Source organism: Oryctolagus cuniculus, chromosome 3 (assembly GCF_051225735.1).
Source record: "Oryctolagus cuniculus isolate XC-2025 breed Fujian yellow rabbit chromosome 3, ASM5122573v1, whole genome shotgun sequence".
In the NCBI taxonomy this organism is placed as follows: Eukaryota; Metazoa; Chordata; class Mammalia; order Lagomorpha; family Leporidae; genus Oryctolagus; species Oryctolagus cuniculus.
Window position 1 is genome coordinate 99,308,215 of NC_142869.1, and position 17,565 is coordinate 99,325,779.

General features: G+C 37.1%; 1 protein-coding gene across 2 annotated transcripts in view; it reads right to left on the reverse strand.

The window, feature by feature from the left end:
* Positions 1-16,418, reverse strand: part of ARHGAP15 (Rho GTPase activating protein 15) — a 659,666-nt gene extending 643,248 nt beyond the window's left edge. For both annotated transcript variants that reach the window (XM_017342824.4, XM_089329238.1), the window contains exon 1: positions 16,301-16,418. The gene's annotated coding sequence lies outside the window, so the exon portion shown is untranslated. The remainder of the gene's footprint in view (positions 1-16,300) is intronic.
* Positions 16,419-17,565: the final 1,147 nt, after the last annotated feature.

Genomic DNA, 17,565 nt, shown 5'->3' on the forward strand with positions numbered 1-17,565 from the left:
TTGACTGAGTTTTTCACTTCTTGTTTTTGAAGATCTTTCAAGGTAGTACATCCATTGCACGTCCTAAAATGTATCCTTTTCTTTCTAGGCTGAATACCTGAAGGTTCTCTTCACTCCTGGAGTGCTTTGAAGAGCTTCAGCTGTATTACCACAAATGTAAATACAGGAGTTACTGCGTGTGGGGAAAAGGACTAGATCCTCCATTTAATAAAACACACTTAGTTTCACTTTTCAAACTGGAATTCTCAGTTCTCTTTCCTCATGATATGGGAGGTGGATAAAATAGTTAAATGTGTTACCTACCTAGCTAGTTCCCGTTAGTTGAGTGGAATTATAAGTTGAATTAGTGCAATCAAATTTCTATCTTAATTTAGGCTCCTCAGAAAGCGAAATCTAACATATTTTCTTGGTCACACTGAATTAAACAAAGAATGCACAAGTATTTACAGTCTTAACGTGGTTATCTGGATGATCTATTGAACATAAAACTTATAGAACACTATTTTCTCTGCGTGTAATACCTTTATTCACTTTTATCCTTAATCATGGTCGCTTCTGAGATTCAGAGAATCTAATCTATTAATAGAAAACATGTGATGAAATGTGTTATAAAACCACACCCTGGATACATTTCCCCACCTTGTGCACTGGTAGACTTCATGTGTGTATGTGTGTGCATGCACCTGTAGATGTCTGTTTAAATTATTGTCACTGTTATTATTACCACCCAAGGTATACAGACCCTTCTTTGATCCACTGTAAAACAGTACATCCATGCAAGTGTAGATGTTCTGGTCCATATCAGACATCAGGTAATTTAAAAATACAATTCAAAACAAGGTTTAATATATTCATTATTACTTAGTAAAATAAACTTTGGAGACATCTCTTTATCATTAAAAAATGCTTTGGGGCAGGTTGGCAACAGGAGAAAGTTGGTGCTCTCAAGTTAGGGAAATGAACCCAGTAATGAGAGCTAGACAGATAAAACAAGGACCTAAATCTGTAGCTATACTGAAATGGATGTTTTTTCAAAAGATAATCTTATACTCCAGCCAATCTCTGAACATTTACTTGGATTTGTTGAATATATAGAAGTTATTTGGGAGACTCTTGCTCAAGAAGAGGTAGAAAACTGGCAATCTACCATCAAATTCAACCCACAGACATATGTTGTTGGACCTGAACAGTGTTTTGGAACGTTTGAATCAGTTTTAAATTGAAAAATAAGGGTTGGTTCTTTAACAAAGGAAGCAGGAAAGAAAAAGCAGGTTTACGTGTCTTCTCTTGAAAAATCATAAGATGTGGCAAACTGATCCAGGAGTACCTGATAACCATCATCTGGAGGTGGGAATCCCCGAAACAGTGCAAGTTCTCTCTGGTCCCGGGTCCTCTCCTGCCCATTTCTCTTGCATAGTTTTGGGGCACTTGTGACTGTGACCCCTGGTGTAACTATCCTCTAAGAACATTGCTTCTTTGATGTATGGGGTGAGCAGAATTTGTGCTGTTTTAAAAGCCAACATCACTTTTCAATATTTTATTCTTTTTAAGTAAAATCTGGTAATATTGGACATGGAGAACAGAAAAAAAGGACTGTGTTTGTACTACTGCTTAGAAAAAGGTTCACCACACATTAGCATTATTTTATTTGTTCTTAAAATTTCCTGAACACGACTCAGTTACACAATGTAAGGAACTGGGCTATTGCTAAGCATGTCCTTTTGCCATCTCTCCCATTTCTGATCTCCTTTATCATTCCCATCTTCACATGTATCATTTTCTGTTTTCTATTTGAGCTTAAAGTCTACCATTGTATTAGTTGATGCTGTCTGTATTGCACTATTGAGCTTCTGTTGCAGACAAAAAGGTACAATCTGAAGTCCTCTGTCTCTAACTCCTCTAGTACCAAGCATTTCAAAGCAGGATCAGATTTGCCACCATGCTTAGAATGATTGCTATTCTCAGGTATTTACTTCTCTGGCGCTTTTTCCAGGACCTCTGCACATCTGCCTCAAGGACCAGCTACATTACTATCTTACCACTGCAGGCAGAAGTTGGAATTAAAGTCAATGACTATCTACTATATTTGGAGTTGTTCTATGTGATAAATATGAATTATTCAAAATTAGAAGAAATTTTTGGTGAAAACACATCTTGAACTGTTAAAATTAAATTATGGAAATTAAAATTTCCATATCAACCAAAAGTTGATCAACAAATGAAGAAGAAGTTCTTTTCTTCCTCCTGGCTATATTCTACTCCTTCACACAATTGTATTAAGGAAATGAAACTAATATCAAGAAATGGCTTTTGATGTGCTTTGTAATTTTGTTGTAATGCTTAGAATTGAAATACAACAAAACTATCCCAGCATGCTTTTTATATTATAGTGAAGGTGGAAATAAGAGTTTCCATTTTATTCAAGACAACTGCTGTTATTCAAGACTGGCACTGTTACCATTACTACTTCATTCAACCTTTTTAGGGCAATTATTAAATGCTACTCATGAGGCAAAGCTCTTTACATTCATAATTTTTGTTTTTCATTCTGAGGAAACTCCCCACTTTACAGATGAGGAAACTAAGCTCAGAAATGTTATGCAACTTGCCCAAATTAACAAATATAATGTCTATCAAGTGCTAGAGCCCAGGGCTATTTTTTCCTGAATTCTCAGACTGTTCTTAACACTTTTACTATTTTTTGCAAGGAAGAAAGAAGTTCTGGACTAGAATTTGAGAAAAGCATGTTCTAATGCTTACAGCTGAATCATGTTTCAATACTCCTTTGTCTTCACACAATTCAATTTGTCCACGCTTTACTGCTTTCTATTATATCTGTTAAAACCTCCTGCTTTGCTCATTGGCTTGCTGGAAGGATCAAGACAAATAATGTATGCAAAATTACTTTTAATACTCTGGGTAGAACATAAATAGATGATAGACATTTTTATTTGTATCGTTTAACTTGAACTCATCAATCAACCCATGGGCATAAATAGGTAAGGTAAAGGGGTAAGAGAAACAGCAAGAATATAAGCAGAGCTTCTTTGTCATAGCCTTGGCAAAATGCAAGAGGTGACTGGTTAGTGACTATGACAATGAAAATGGAGAGAAAGGAATGGAAGCCACCAAAGAGGCAATTGATTGAGCATATGGAATAAGTGTTAAATAGGGATCTATGGAGATTCCAAGCTTACTTGGTTTAGGTGATTTCAAGAATACGGGCATCCTAAGTGAGATTAGAAAGCAGATGAGAAGGATTTGGTGGGCAAAGTTGTAGGTTTAATTTGTGCCATATTCAGTTTTAACTGTGGGTGGCATCTCGTCGAAAAGGTATCAGTCAGCAATTAGAAATGAGAAACCATCTTGGGAGAAAGGCCAACGACAGACTTGGAAATGTAAGCCCCATTTTAATGGTATCAAGCCATAAGAATGGATAAGAATGTCAAATGCATGTTGTGGGAAGATAAGATGTTCCAGAACTAAAATATTCAGTGCAAATGTGAGCTATCCATGAAATTAAAAAATTCTGGTAGTCACATTTGATGAATGAAATTAGATAAAATTAATTTTAATTAATTAAATGTGAAAGTTTAATAATGTGAACATATAATCAATGCAACACTTTTAATGAGTTATTTTACATTTTATTTATACTAAGTCTTCAAAATGTGGTATTTATTTTACATTCAGTTTCAGACTAGCCGTATTTGAAGTGCTCAGCAACTGTGAGTGGCCAGTTGCTACCATATAGAACAACATTGATTTAAGAAGGAATCTTTGGGATATAAGGGTTAAGGAGAGACAGAGGATTCAAATGAGACAGAAAAGTGATATCACTGAAAATAAAGCAAAAAGAAAAATGTTTCCTTCCTCGCCTGTTTTGTACATGTCATTATGAAGCAATATATGTAGAAAACTAGCAACAAGTTTTCTATGGATAAGATTGTTTTAGACATCAAGCTAAGTAAAGTCTTAGAGCATTTTGGACTCCATAGCTTCATGAACTCAAGTTCAATACTGTCTAACTGTTGAACCTTAACAGGCTTTGAAATTGCAGCATGGCATAATGAATAGAACATTGATTTAGCATTACTCAGGTCTGCCTACAAATCATGACCCAATCTACCAAATAGCTCTGCACATTTGAGTATTTAATCTCTTAACATGAGCCTCGTTAGTTTTAAAAAGGGACTATTAACTCCTTTAGGAGATTTTTGCGGACACTGTATCCTATTAGGTATGCAAAATACCTGGCCTATTATACACTGAAAAACATCATAGCTATGATGACAATTATTAACAATCCCACTCTAAAAATTTATATTGACAAATATCCCACACCACTATAAGCATCTTGAGAATATGGAAATATTGTGTCTTTGGGGTAATATCACAATACTCAGCACATTGTTGCAAAAACTATTTGGATAATCAACACACATTCCCATCCCCCATGGATTCCATTTCTTTCAGGAGAACTATCAAAGTATAAATAGGTGGTATATTAGTCTTTCATTTTTACCACACAATATTTGAAGCAATGACATTCACAAAGAGGAATGGTTTACTTAACTCACAGTTTTGGATTTGGAGGCTCAAGTCCAGGATTGGCCAGGTCCCATGATTTGGGCATCTGGCGAGGGTGATGATTGGTCACAGCAGAGCAAGTGCACAGGAGGGATCAGATGCCAGCCAGGAAGCAGCAATAGCAGCCGGCCTAAGCTCAGGCTTTACAAACTTGAGAACTTTTTGGAAGGCAAGTCCCCAAGATCTAAGAATAAAGTTGAACTCCTAAATATCCCACTCTGTTAGTACCATTAGCTTACAACATCTGCATGAGTTTAGGGGCCAAATCACATTCAAACTGTTACAGGTAGTAGTATATGGAAGCTCAGATTACTTGAATTTCTCAGTGAATTTAGCAAAAAGATGAATGTAGAAGCCACTACTCATGTCTACTGCGTAACATTCTAAGGTAAATTAATTAAGACTGAAAGACAGATTAACAGAAACAGAAGTTTCCTCTGACTCAGCACTCAATTTCCTGAGCATTTTACCTTTCACAGTTATTTTAAAATGATGTCCTGTTCTGACTCTAAGCTTGGAATTACACCAGTAAAGAATAGAAGAAAATGTTCCCTGCATTTTAGGATTTGAATTTAAAGTAAACATAAAGTTGGTCAATTTTAACATCATAGTTTCAGCGAAAGAGTTTAACTTTTAAATACTTTAGAGGTGGTTGATGTTGTCTACCAGTTGATGGCAATATATTTTCAGGTAATGAATTATTTGATCTGATTTTCAGAAACGCACCCTAGGATATAACAGACACAGAATTCCAAGCCAACTACCAGCTTATGTAACATGTACTACAAATAGTGTCATTGTTTGAAATATATTTCTAGATTCTCTCCTTTTAGATTATTTCATTATTTTAGATGTGAGAAAGTCACAAATCTCCAGAAAATGTTTTCTGATTCTAAGACACATAATTAACTTCTATAAATTTACTCTTATTATTTATTATAAATTTATCATTTTACTAGATATTTGGTATTACGAAAATAGATAAGGTCAATACTCTATAGGTAATAAATCCTAAGGTTAAAATATCTGCTAAACAACTTGGTAATTTAATAATAAATTCTCCATATCCAAAATGATATTAAGGAAAGCAAAAGTAAAATAATGAGATAGAGAGGGCTGTAAATCATGAAAAAAGATTAAATTTAATTTTAAATAGAATAGAAAGTTGGCAAGTTTTAGTGGAAAATTTATATGGTCTAAGTCTTAAATAAGTCATTCTGACTATTCCTCATTGAAAGATTATGTTGTAAAAGTAGAAGCAGGGAGAAGAGCCAGGGGAATTCTTCAGTAGCACCAATGAAAATGATAGGAAGTGAGTGAATTCAGGATATTTTAGTATACATTCATCTCCTGTTTATCATCTAACTCCTTCCTATGAATTGGAAAGCTGTTAAATAAAAGACTGAGATATCCAATCAACATTTATGAATACAAAAATATATCAACCCAACCCTAAAGGATTCTTGTAAATAATAGTAACAAATTGAAAGAAAATAGATTGTATACAAAATGTAATATAAAAAGTGACTTTATTAAATATTAATTTTTATCCTATTCTGCATCATTTTCTTCACCAATTTCTTCAACATATGTGAGTCTTAGAGTTTTATTGCCCTCAAAATGTACTTAATAATAAATTACAGAATACAAATCACCTTTAGTGCCAAGAAATTCTGAAGAGAATTTTGTAGAAATTGTCACGATTGGGGCCGGCACTGTGGCGAGTGGGTTAACGCCCTGGCCTGAAGTGCCCGCATCCCATATGGGCGCCGGTTCGAGACCCAGCTGCTCCACTTCCAATCCAGCTCTCTGCTATAGCCTGGGAAAGCAGAAGATGGCCCAAGTCCTTGGGCCCCTGCACCCAAGCTCAGATCAGCATGGATCAGCACGGATCCAGCTGTTGTGGCCAATTGGAGAATGAACCATCGGATGGAAGACCTCTCTCGATCGCTCTATCTCTCTCTCTCTCTCTCTCTCTCTCTGCCTCTCCTCTCTCTGTGTAACTCTTTCAAATAAATAAACAAATCTTTTAAAAAAAAAAAGAAATTGTCACGATTTCAATCTTCTTGAGGTAATGTAGACATGTACAAATCAGTATTTTTCCATATATTTCATGTGAGTGTGTCTCTAACTTGAAACTAGAGAGTGAATTGGTGGGAGTGGTTTTTGTCTAAAATTTGACATCATCAAAATTTCACATATTGCTGTCTATTCACTCAGTAAGCTTTTGCCAGGTTGGGGGTGGGGGAGGAGTCATTATGCTAACAAACCAGAAAGAAGTAATAATAATTAAAAAGGTAAAGATCTATATGTTGGAGAAAGAAAACTTTTCAAGAGCTATTATTGAAAAAAAAAGTTAAGTAAACTTATAATGGAAACTGAGTCTATATTTGGTAGGCTCCACTAAAGGCTTGGTATTTGAGGCTATAGGTGGAAGGGAATGAGTGAAATCATCTATAATTTCTAGATTGTCCTGAATAGATGAATGATGGTGCAACTAAGAGAAAAAGGGGGAAAAAAGACACATTTTGGGTTGGGAACAGGTAAAGGGCCTTTAAGAGATTTGCTTTGAAAAAAAAAATAAAGAAAGTTGGATATAGTTCATTAATTCAGTCTTTGGATTTCTACTTTTTAGTCAGCACTTGTGTTCTTAGTTTATTACTATATGATCTTTTTTGTGACAAATGTATCATACTAATATAAGAGGTTAATGATGGAGAAGTTGAGTGTGGGATGTATGAAACTTTGTGCTACTTCAAAGTTTTTGCTTTGTAAAACTATTCTGAAATAAAAAGGCCACCTAAAAAAGAAAAAAATGAATATATTCACTTGACATCTACATGAGACATTCAAGTGGAGATGATGAGTAGGCAACAGCATTTATAGTTTGAGTCTAAAAAAAATCTGATCTTGAGATTAATTAGCATATAGATGGCATTTTAAGTCACCAAACTAAATAATATCACATAGGAATAAACTTAGAACACAAGAAGTGAGATTCTTGGAAAAGTAAAAATACAAAGACTGAAGTCAGGGTATTCCAGCATTTTGCAGGCTAGAGGATGAGGAAGAGTGAGCAAAAGATTTAGATCATCAGCTAGTTTGGAGGAAAACTAGGAGAATGAAACCTCCAAACATCAAATCAAAAGAGAAATTCAATAGCATCAAATCCAACTTAGTGAACACATGAAGATACATAAATGGTCACTAGAACTGGTAAAATAAAAACCATTAGCACTCTGTCAGTTATATGTATTATAATATTTCTATGGAATTGGATTTATACATACAGATTCATATTTAAGTTTTAATTTAATATACTCCTTAGATACTTAAAAACGTTTTCTTTGCTAGATAACATACCTAATTCTTTGCTTTCTCAATAATTCTTAGGACAACTCAAGAAACTTATTTAGACTTCAAAATTATTTATGGAATGGAATTGATTGAGCTAATGCCTACAAGAAAGGGAAAGAATAAGTCTTTCAAAATACACAGTTGTATAGTGTGCTACTGCTAAGGTCAATTTTTAAAAAATGTTTAATTACTTATTTGAAAGGCAGATCACAAGAGAGAAGGAGAGACAGAGTGTGTATGAGAGAGATATTCTATCTGCTTAGCCACTTCTCAAATGGCAGCAACGGCTGCATGGGTGGCAGGGGTCCAAGGATTTGGACCTGCTTTTCCAGGTGCACTAGCAGGGAGCTGCATGGGAAGTGGGGCAGCCAGGACTCAAAATGGTGCCTATAGGGAATGCAGGCCCTGCAGGCGGCAACTTAACTTGTTGTTCTACAGCACCTGTTTTTAAGGTCGAAAAAAAAATTTTTTTTTTTTTTTTTGGACAGGCAGAGTTAGACAGTGAGAGAGAGAGAGAGAGAGACAGAGAGAAAGGTCTTCCTTTTTCCGCTGGTTCAACCCCCAAGTGGCCACTACGGCCAGAGCATTGCGACAGGTGTGCTGCGCTGATTTGAAGCCAGGAGCCAGGTGCCTCCTCCTGGTCTCCCATGTGGGTGCAGGGCCCAAGCACTTGGGCCATCCTCTACTACCTTCCCGGGCCACAGCAGAGAGCTGGACTGGAAGAGGAGCAACCGGGACAGAATCCGGCACCCCAACCGGGACTAGAACCCAGGGTGCTGGCACCGCAGGCGAAGGATTAGGCAAGTGAGCTGCGGCGCTGGCCTTTAAGGTCAATTTTTAAAATAAGATTCTGTTTAACTTTTGGCATCCAGGAAATACTGTTATCATATGAACTCCCATTCTATTTCAGTGCAGATAGAAACTATTAGGCTTGAATTCCCTCAACTTCTCACTTCATCTTACGTACATCCAATTCATTAATATTCGCAGTCATTAAAGTGTTCTTGCTTCTGTTGAAGGTTATTTGTCTACTTAAGCTAGTGATTACACCCATCTGTCTTAGTCTCCTCTGAGACCTGCTAAGTTTCTGGATGTATTTTCTTTATTTGAATTCCTTCTCCTCTCCTTCACTTGAACAGTCACATTTCAATTCCTTTCAGCTACTGCCCATTTCAATCTTAATATTATGAATGCTACTCCTAGCTCTTTAATTCTTTTGACATTTCTTACCAGGGTTTTAACATCACTAACATTTTCATTTCAATTGAGAAGGTATTTCTTGGTAAGAAAAACACACGTAGATTTATAATTTTTTAAAACATCAACCTTAATTGAAATAGCAGACATACCAAATAAAACCATAATTGAGATACAATTTCTACAAAATGGCAAAACCTGAGAAGTTTGGCAACAATGTTTGAAAGCTATGGAAAGTCTATCATATTTTTCGTTAAGTGCTAATAGTTCAATAAGATACAGTTGATGTGATGGATGTTTTTGAAAATACTTTCAAAATAATTTTGCCACTTTTCTCATGAATAGTACTTCGGGAAATTTATTCTGTATATGTATTTTCTCAAATATGGATAACTACATGAAGACATTCACTATATGAAAATTGAATACCATGACTCCTTAGATAGCAGAATATGATATGTCTATTTAATGGACTATTGCATAGATGTAAAAAAACAGCATTCAATAATTTCTTATGGGGGGGGGCTGGTGCTGTGGTGTTGCAGGTGAGGTTGCCACCAGCTGTGCTGGCATCTCATATGGGCACCAGTTCGAGTCCCAGCTGTTTCACTTCTGATCCCACTCTCTGCCATGGTCTGGGATGGCAGTAGAAGATGGCCCAAGTGCTTGGGCCCCTGCACCCATGTGGGAGACCCAGATGAAGCTCCTGGCTCCTGGCTTCAGATTCGCACAGCTCTGTCTGTTGAGGCCATTTGGGGAGTGAACCAGCGGATGGAAGATCTCCCACTCTCTCTCTCTGCTTCTCTGTAACTTTGCCTTTCAAATAAACAGATAAAGGCCGGCGCCGCGGCTCACTAGGCTAATCCTCCGCCTTGCGGCGCCAGCACACCGGGTTCTAGTCCCGGTTGGGGCGCCGGATTCTGTCCCGGTTGCCCCTCTTCCAGGCCAGCTCTCTGCTGTGGCCAGGGAGTGCAGTGGAGGATGGCCCAGGTGCTTGGGCCCTGCACCCCATGGGAGACCAGGAAAAGCACCTGGCTCCTGGCTCCTGCCATCGGATCAGCGCGGTGCGCCGGCCACAGCGCGCTGGCCGCGGCGGCCATTGGAGGGTGAACCAACGGCAAAGGAAGACCTTTCTCTCTGTCTCTCTCTCTCACTGTCCACTCTGCCTGTCAAAAAAAAAAAAAAATTAAATCAAACAGATGAATAAATCTTGAAAAAATAATTTCTTATGGAAATATTTCCTAAAACATTCCTAAAAGGGAATCAAGAAAAAAAAAAAAAAAAAAAGAAGAATAGCCAGGAGCCAGTGTTGTGGTGTAGCGGGTAAAGCCACCATCTTCAGTGGTAGCATCTTATATGAGCACTGGTTTACTGCTCCACTTCTGATCCAGCCCCCTGATAATGGCCTGGGAAAGCAGTAGAACATTGCCCAAGCACTTGAGCCCCTGCCACCCACATGGGAAGACCCAGGTAGAGTTCTAGTCTCCTGGCTTAGCCCATCTCAGCACTGGCTACTGCAACCATCTGGAGGGTGAGCCAGCTGATGCAAGATCTCTCTGTCTCTGACTTTCAAATAAATAAATAAACAATTTAAAATAAACGAATAAACAAAACAAATAAGTGTGTATAGTTATTTTATCTGTAGTATTACAAGGAGGATATATATATATATATATACACACACAAATGAGTGTATATAAGTATGCTTTTGGTATAAAGAAGGGTTCACAAATGTATAAAAAGTAATTTCCTGTTGGGTTAAGGTGGAAGTGAATGGGGTAGATAGAAATTGGAGTAAGAGAAATATTTTCTTTGAAAGTTTCAAATTTTGGCTTAATTTTCACTTTTAACCATCTCCGTATACACCAATTCTCAAGTTAAGAACAAAGTTACTAAATAAAACATTATTATAATCACATCCTATATGAGAATTTCAGGCATCTGGCCAGGTAATTCAATGCCTTTCCTTATAGTATATCTCCCTTCATTGACTACAATCATGTATGCTAGCCACCCCAAGGAGTATGTCACTTAACAGTGAAATAAATAGAAGAAGTAATCCATCTTTCTACCAGGTAAGTCATCAAAATACAGAAGTGTGGACACCAATGTGTGCACAATCACAATCTGCCCAACAGGCCTGCTCTCTTATGATTTCAGACTTTCTCCTCTTACTGTATGTCCAGCTAAAAATACCAGACAATTCACTCTTCCTTGGAAATTCTTAGTTTCTGTATGATTTGTCTTGACATATTCCCCTACTTTTAGAATGTTTCTCATCTCCCCAGTGCTATATTTGTCTAAAAAAGACCCCAAGAATTCCTTCAAAACTATCCTGAATTCCCTGACACAATATGATGAAACTGCACACCACTATGGAATGCTCTAGCTTGTGGCCTGGTGCAGAAACAAATAAACAAAAAAACAAAAAACCAGGGATACAAAAATGTTAGATGAATTTCTGCACCCTGATAGACCAGTCTTTGCATCTTTCTATGGTGGCCGACAGTTTTATGTGCATTGTGTTTGTTAATAGTCATGCCAGACCAGAAGCTGTTAGACTACAAATACGAGGGATTGTCATCTTCTTAGCAGCTGTTGAAAAGTATTTTTAATTCCGTTTAACTGAAACTCATGTTTCATTCAGATCTACTTTTTTTTTCAAAGATTTATTTATTTATTTGAAAGTCAGAGTTACACACAGAGAGAAGGGGAGAGAGAGAGAGAGAGAGAGAGAGAGAGAGAGAGAGAGAGAGAATCTTCCATCCGCTGGTTCACTCCCCCAAACAGCCATACTAGCTGAGCTACGCCAATCTGAAGCCAAGAGCCAGGAGCTTCTTCTGTGTCTCCCACGTGGGTGCAGGGGCCCAAGGACTTGGGCCGTGCTCCTTTGCTTTCCCAGGCCATAGCAGAGAGCTGGATTGAAGTGGAGCAGCCGGGTTTGAACCAGTGCCCATATGGGATGCCGGCACTGCAGGTGATAACTTTATCTGCTATGCCACAGCGCCAGACCCCAGACCTACCTTTAAACTAATACTGCATTTCTGTCTGAGTGTAGACTTTAAAGAAGTTAGAAAGTAAGGCTTTGAAATGTGAAACTGTGGCTCTGTAGTGGAGTTCTGTGAGGTTTGCCCATGCAAAATGTAGTCCTGGGGTCAGTGTTGTGGCCAGCAGGTTACGCTTCCGCCTTCAATGCCAGCATACCAAATCAGGGCTGGCTGGAGTCTTGCTACTCTGCTTCCTATCCAGCTCCTTGAAAATGCACTTGGGAAAGCAGCAGATGGTCCGGATCATTGGACTCCCAAACCAATGTTGGCGACTCAGAGTTCTGGACTCCTGGCTTCAACTTGGCCCAGGTCTGGCTATTGTGGCCATTTAGGGAGTGAATCAGCTGATTAAAGATTTCTCTCTCTGTCTCTACCTCTCAGTAACTACCTTTCAAATAAATAAATGAATCTTAAAAAAAATGTAGTCACCTTCCTTTTGGGTAAGCCTTTTAATCTCTAATTCAGGGAACCCCTCTTTTCAGGTCAGAGTCATTGAGGTACAAGGGTGTGTGCTCCTCAATGCAAGGATAGCCCTGAGACCCAGGGCTGGTCACACAGGCTGACTGTGCCCAGATTCATCAATGCTTCAGCTACTGGCATGTGACCAAGTCCAATCAGATCCAAATCTGAGACGCTACTGTGCTGATTGGGAAAAGACTCCTTTTTGTTTGTTTTTGCGACAAAGTTTGAGCAAAGGATCACATATAAACCTGATGCTTCCTGTCAACTTGGTGGAAATTTCTTCCAGAGACTATTCACAGCACAGCAAAAAGAGCTCAGGAATGAGAAATTGAGATTTACTCCTGTGAGAGGTCTGGATCTAGCCTTTCTTGACTTTGGTATCTTTGTATCTCTTTTGCCTAGGCTTCTTTTAATCCAGTTCTATCCTTTGAAAACAAAGGAATTCTGCTCATAATAGGCTAAAATTGAGAATACAAGTACATTTCAAAGTCTAAATATATGTTTATATTACAGTTCAAAAACTATGCTTCTGGCACACAGAGAATTAACTTCAGGATATTTAATTTTTTAAAATACATCTATAAAGCAATGCTGGTTATGTCAAATAATGTAAGTGTTTTGGAAGATAAAATGCATTTGAAAATAATACAATTAATTTTCACCTGCTAAAAGAAACATGTATATTTCTTTAGGAATATCTTAGAGAAATAGATATATCTTTGTGATGGATACTTCCTATGAGACACTCTAAAAGTTCTGGCATTTTTAAAAAACTCATCTTTAATATTTTTTAGTTAATTAATTTGAAAGAGTGACAGAAAGAGGAGGAGAAACAGAAAGGGATATTTTCTCTCTGCTGGTTCACTCCCTAACTGCCCACAACAGTTGAGACTAGGCCAGGCCAAAGCCAGGAACCAGGAAATTCTTCCAGGTCTGCCACATCTGTGGCAGGAATCCTAGTACTTGGACCATCAACTTCTGTCTCTCAGGTGCATTATCAGGATCCTTGATCAGAAGCAGCTGCTCTCAATCCCAGATACTCCAGTAGGGCATGTGGGTATCCATAGTGGTGGTGTAACCACTGCTCCACACAGCTGGCCCAGAAATTCTGTGTTTAAGTGCCAGACAGGACCAACGGTTGACAAAGCAGTCCCTTTGCTGCAGAAACTCTTCTGCCAAATCTTTGCTATGGCCTGGGTCTCCTGACTTGAGCATGGAGTCTTCAACATTTCACTGAACTTTTGCATCTTGTCTTCTCAGAGAGCTTACTAATATTATATTAGAAGGAGAAGATGCAGTTTGGCTAGGAAGTCAAAGATCTGTGGCCTTCTCTTGAAGGTCTGGATTGTTTTTGTTAAAATGTGGGATGAATAAATTTTAAAGTGGGTGGGAATATATTGCAAGGAGCAAGATGAGGCCTATCCCTCTGCTAACCAAGGCCATAGACCCTAAATGAGGAACAGAAGAGTCTGCTCCAGAATGGAGCATGAAAAGTGATGAAGAAGAGGAATGCCAAGGATAGATTTCCTTTTCTGAATTTTGTTGAATGCTGGCTGCAAGGAGATGGGAGAGGGAGAGGGAAATGGGAGAGGAAGAGGGAGTTAGGATGGGAGTTGGGGGAGGGGAGGGTGGGTATGGGAGAAAGAACCATTGTATTCCTTAAGTTGTATCTATGAAAAAAATGCATTTATTAAATAAAAAAAGAAAGCTATGACATTCTTTAACAATGAGTTTCCAAATGAAATTGTCTGCATTGTTTTTATTTTATCAAATCTGTTTCTTATTAAACCACTTAATATGTATAAAGGTATACTAGTCCACAGTAACTCATTTGCATTTGACTCTAAGATGTGGTCTGTCCATTCAAGAGAATATGTGATACTTATTTTTAAAAACAATTCTGAGAATGTCTTCACTCACCCATCCTCTCAACTTGTTGCTCTTTCTAAATCTCTATCAATAAGTTTAATTCATTCTTAATTTTACACTTCTTCCATAAAACACTTATATTTTAATAACAGTTTTATGAAAAAGAACCCACTCATTTCTACAAAGAATTTTGTTTTCAAAACTATTAAACAGCTTTAGAAACTTTTGCAGACTTTCTTCAATGCCAGATGCTTATCCAGATATTCATTCTTGCTAATGTGTAAGGACTATACATGTTTATTCATGTGTTGCTCTTTTTATAATAAAATAAAGTAATATACATATCAACCAAAATTATCTGAATTATACAGCTTCAATAAATGCAGAGGTTCTGAATCACAATATTGAAGAGGGATTTAAATAATGCTTTCCATTGTGAGGAAATGCAACAAATTGGAAATCTAATCAGAATATCAAAGCAAATATATATTACCAGGATCTTCTTACACACTTACAATAAAAAAATGTATTGAACACCAAGTCCTAATCTCTGTTTTACCCTGATCATTTTAATAGCCAACAAGTAGCTAGCTTCAGTATTGACAATTGAAGAGATCTTAAAATGGAGTGTGTTATGATGCCTAATACTTTCCTACTAAATTGACCATGTCAGAAAAAAAACGTTTATATGTGTCTTTCAATATAAGGCAATAAAAGAAAAGAAAATTGTTGCCACTTATCAACCCTGTAACCATTTTTTAATAATACAAAAAATCGGTGTTGTGGGGACCATCACTTCCCCTAGCCAACAGCACAATAAAATAATATTAGGGAAGAGTGGATCATATCTTGGGTTTTATTAAAATTCTTTCAGAAATCTACAGTCAGATTTATTTTTGGTATTTGTCTCTGAGATTAGCAATATTTTGACATTTTCTACACATATTTTATAGGATGCAAAGACATTCTGTAAAATCGAGAAATCAGTATGAGAGACCATGTGAGTTTATGATAAATAAATTCTTTCACTTCTAGGGTTTATTGTTTTGGGATACCTCAAAGAAAGAAAATGTGAAAATTACATAAATAACAAAAGTCTACCTCTAATTTGCCTCTTTCTTCAGTGAAGTTGGCTGTGAGTTCTCTTTTAAACACAATGTTTTGTTTATGAATAAGAAAGTCATCCTCTTTTCACCCTAAGTCTTAAATATAATTTAGGAGAAATTTTTGAGGGTCATGACAGAAAGTTTTCTATTTTAATACTTTCTTGCTTTTTAATGGCTAATAAGCTACATATTTTAGAAACCTTTTAAAGATTTTACTGTTAACTTAAATACAATGCCCTAAAGAGATTATCTTTCACACTGAAATTCAAGATGTTTTTATTGCTATAAAATGCCTTTTTCTCTTTTATTAACTGGATCTTGAATAATGCATATTTTTCCAAAACCATCAGTTAAAGGTGCACATTTTTCTACTAGCTATTTCCAAAAGCACTTTCAAATTAAACTATACCTATTCAATATTAAACATTTTTGTGTAAAATCATAACAAAAGATCCTAATATTTCACTAGAGGACTTCAGAATTCGACAGCTGTAAATACACATGGGGAAAGAAAGATTCTTTTCTATACCAAAGCAAAGAAGTTGATAGTTTAATAACAGGTGAAAGCATCACATTTTATAGAAATGTTTATATGTTCACACCAAGATGGGGGATACTCTTCTAAACATTTTCAAGTTTAAATTTCACATAGGTTATAAAGCAAACACTTACCTTGTCTCAGCGATGACTTGCTATTGAAACTGCCATCAACTTCTAACTGTTAATAAGTCTTTCAACAAAAACGGAAAACAGTGAAGTTACATGTCGTAAGAATAGGCCTGTGTTGAATGCTGTTTAATTTCAGTACTGAAGAAAAAAAAAAAAGGCGGGGGTGAGGCGAGTACAAAACTCTTAAATAAAACCACTTCCTGGGTAGATGCAATTAACTACACATCACTACTTGATTTGAAGAAATTACCTTGTATAGTCAATAATATGACTTTTAAATGTGATTATCAATTTTCAAACATCACCTATTTATATAATCTTCACTAATTTTGATTTAATGGGGAAAATGTATATTTATAAATTTAGCACAGGGTGGAGCAAGCTGCTAGGCCCTGAGGAAACTTCCTCTTTTTCTGCCTTCTAGCAAGACCTTAAAAATTAAATCTCCACCCTAGTCTGGATAAGCTTGAGCATATTCACCTGTTTCAGAGGCTCTGAATATTGACTTGGGAATCCAAGAGGCTGCCTCCAACTCAGAATTTGTGCTGCTGTCTCACTCAAGAAAGGACCCACCAAAAACTGCTCCACTTAAGAAGTTCACAGGGTGTGAGCAGGTTGCGTCAGAACCTCTGAGAACAGCCCAGAACCCAGCTGCATCTGAGCGTCTCTATGGGACAGGAAGGTGTCCAAAATGCACCTGCTTTGGTGTTGCTCTGGCTGTGGCTCTCACTCCCATGTCCTGTCTGCCTCTTTCCCATGCAGTTGTGAAATCTGCTGACAAGCTTTCACTCTACCTGACTGGCTCTTTGTGTGGTCTAACTTAAAAAGAAACAATAAAATAAAGGACCCAAAGGGTATCATTGTGGCATGCTGCTGTGCCAAACTTCAGCCAAATCAAGGCGTATTTTTAAAGGGCTTCAGCAATAATCATAGGATGTGAATCTTTATTGGGCCATGGAATTCAAGAAATAAGCTCTTAGATTTTCAGGCTTGGCTTGTTTTTGGAGCTTTGTAAGATATGCATAAATGGAAAAGCTTGCTTTCCTAAGAAATGAGTTAAATTAAAAATTATACAAACCAATTAGAACTGAAATCTGTGTAATAACTCAGTGGGATGGAATGTTTGCTATACAAAAAGAAAACCTTTGGAAATACATTTGTTATATATGGGCCGTGTAAAGGATGACAAGTTCTTGCCAGTTAGTCTCATTTCACTAGGACCCTCCCTTTTGAAATCGCATTTCAGACCAATCCTAGAAATCCCAGTT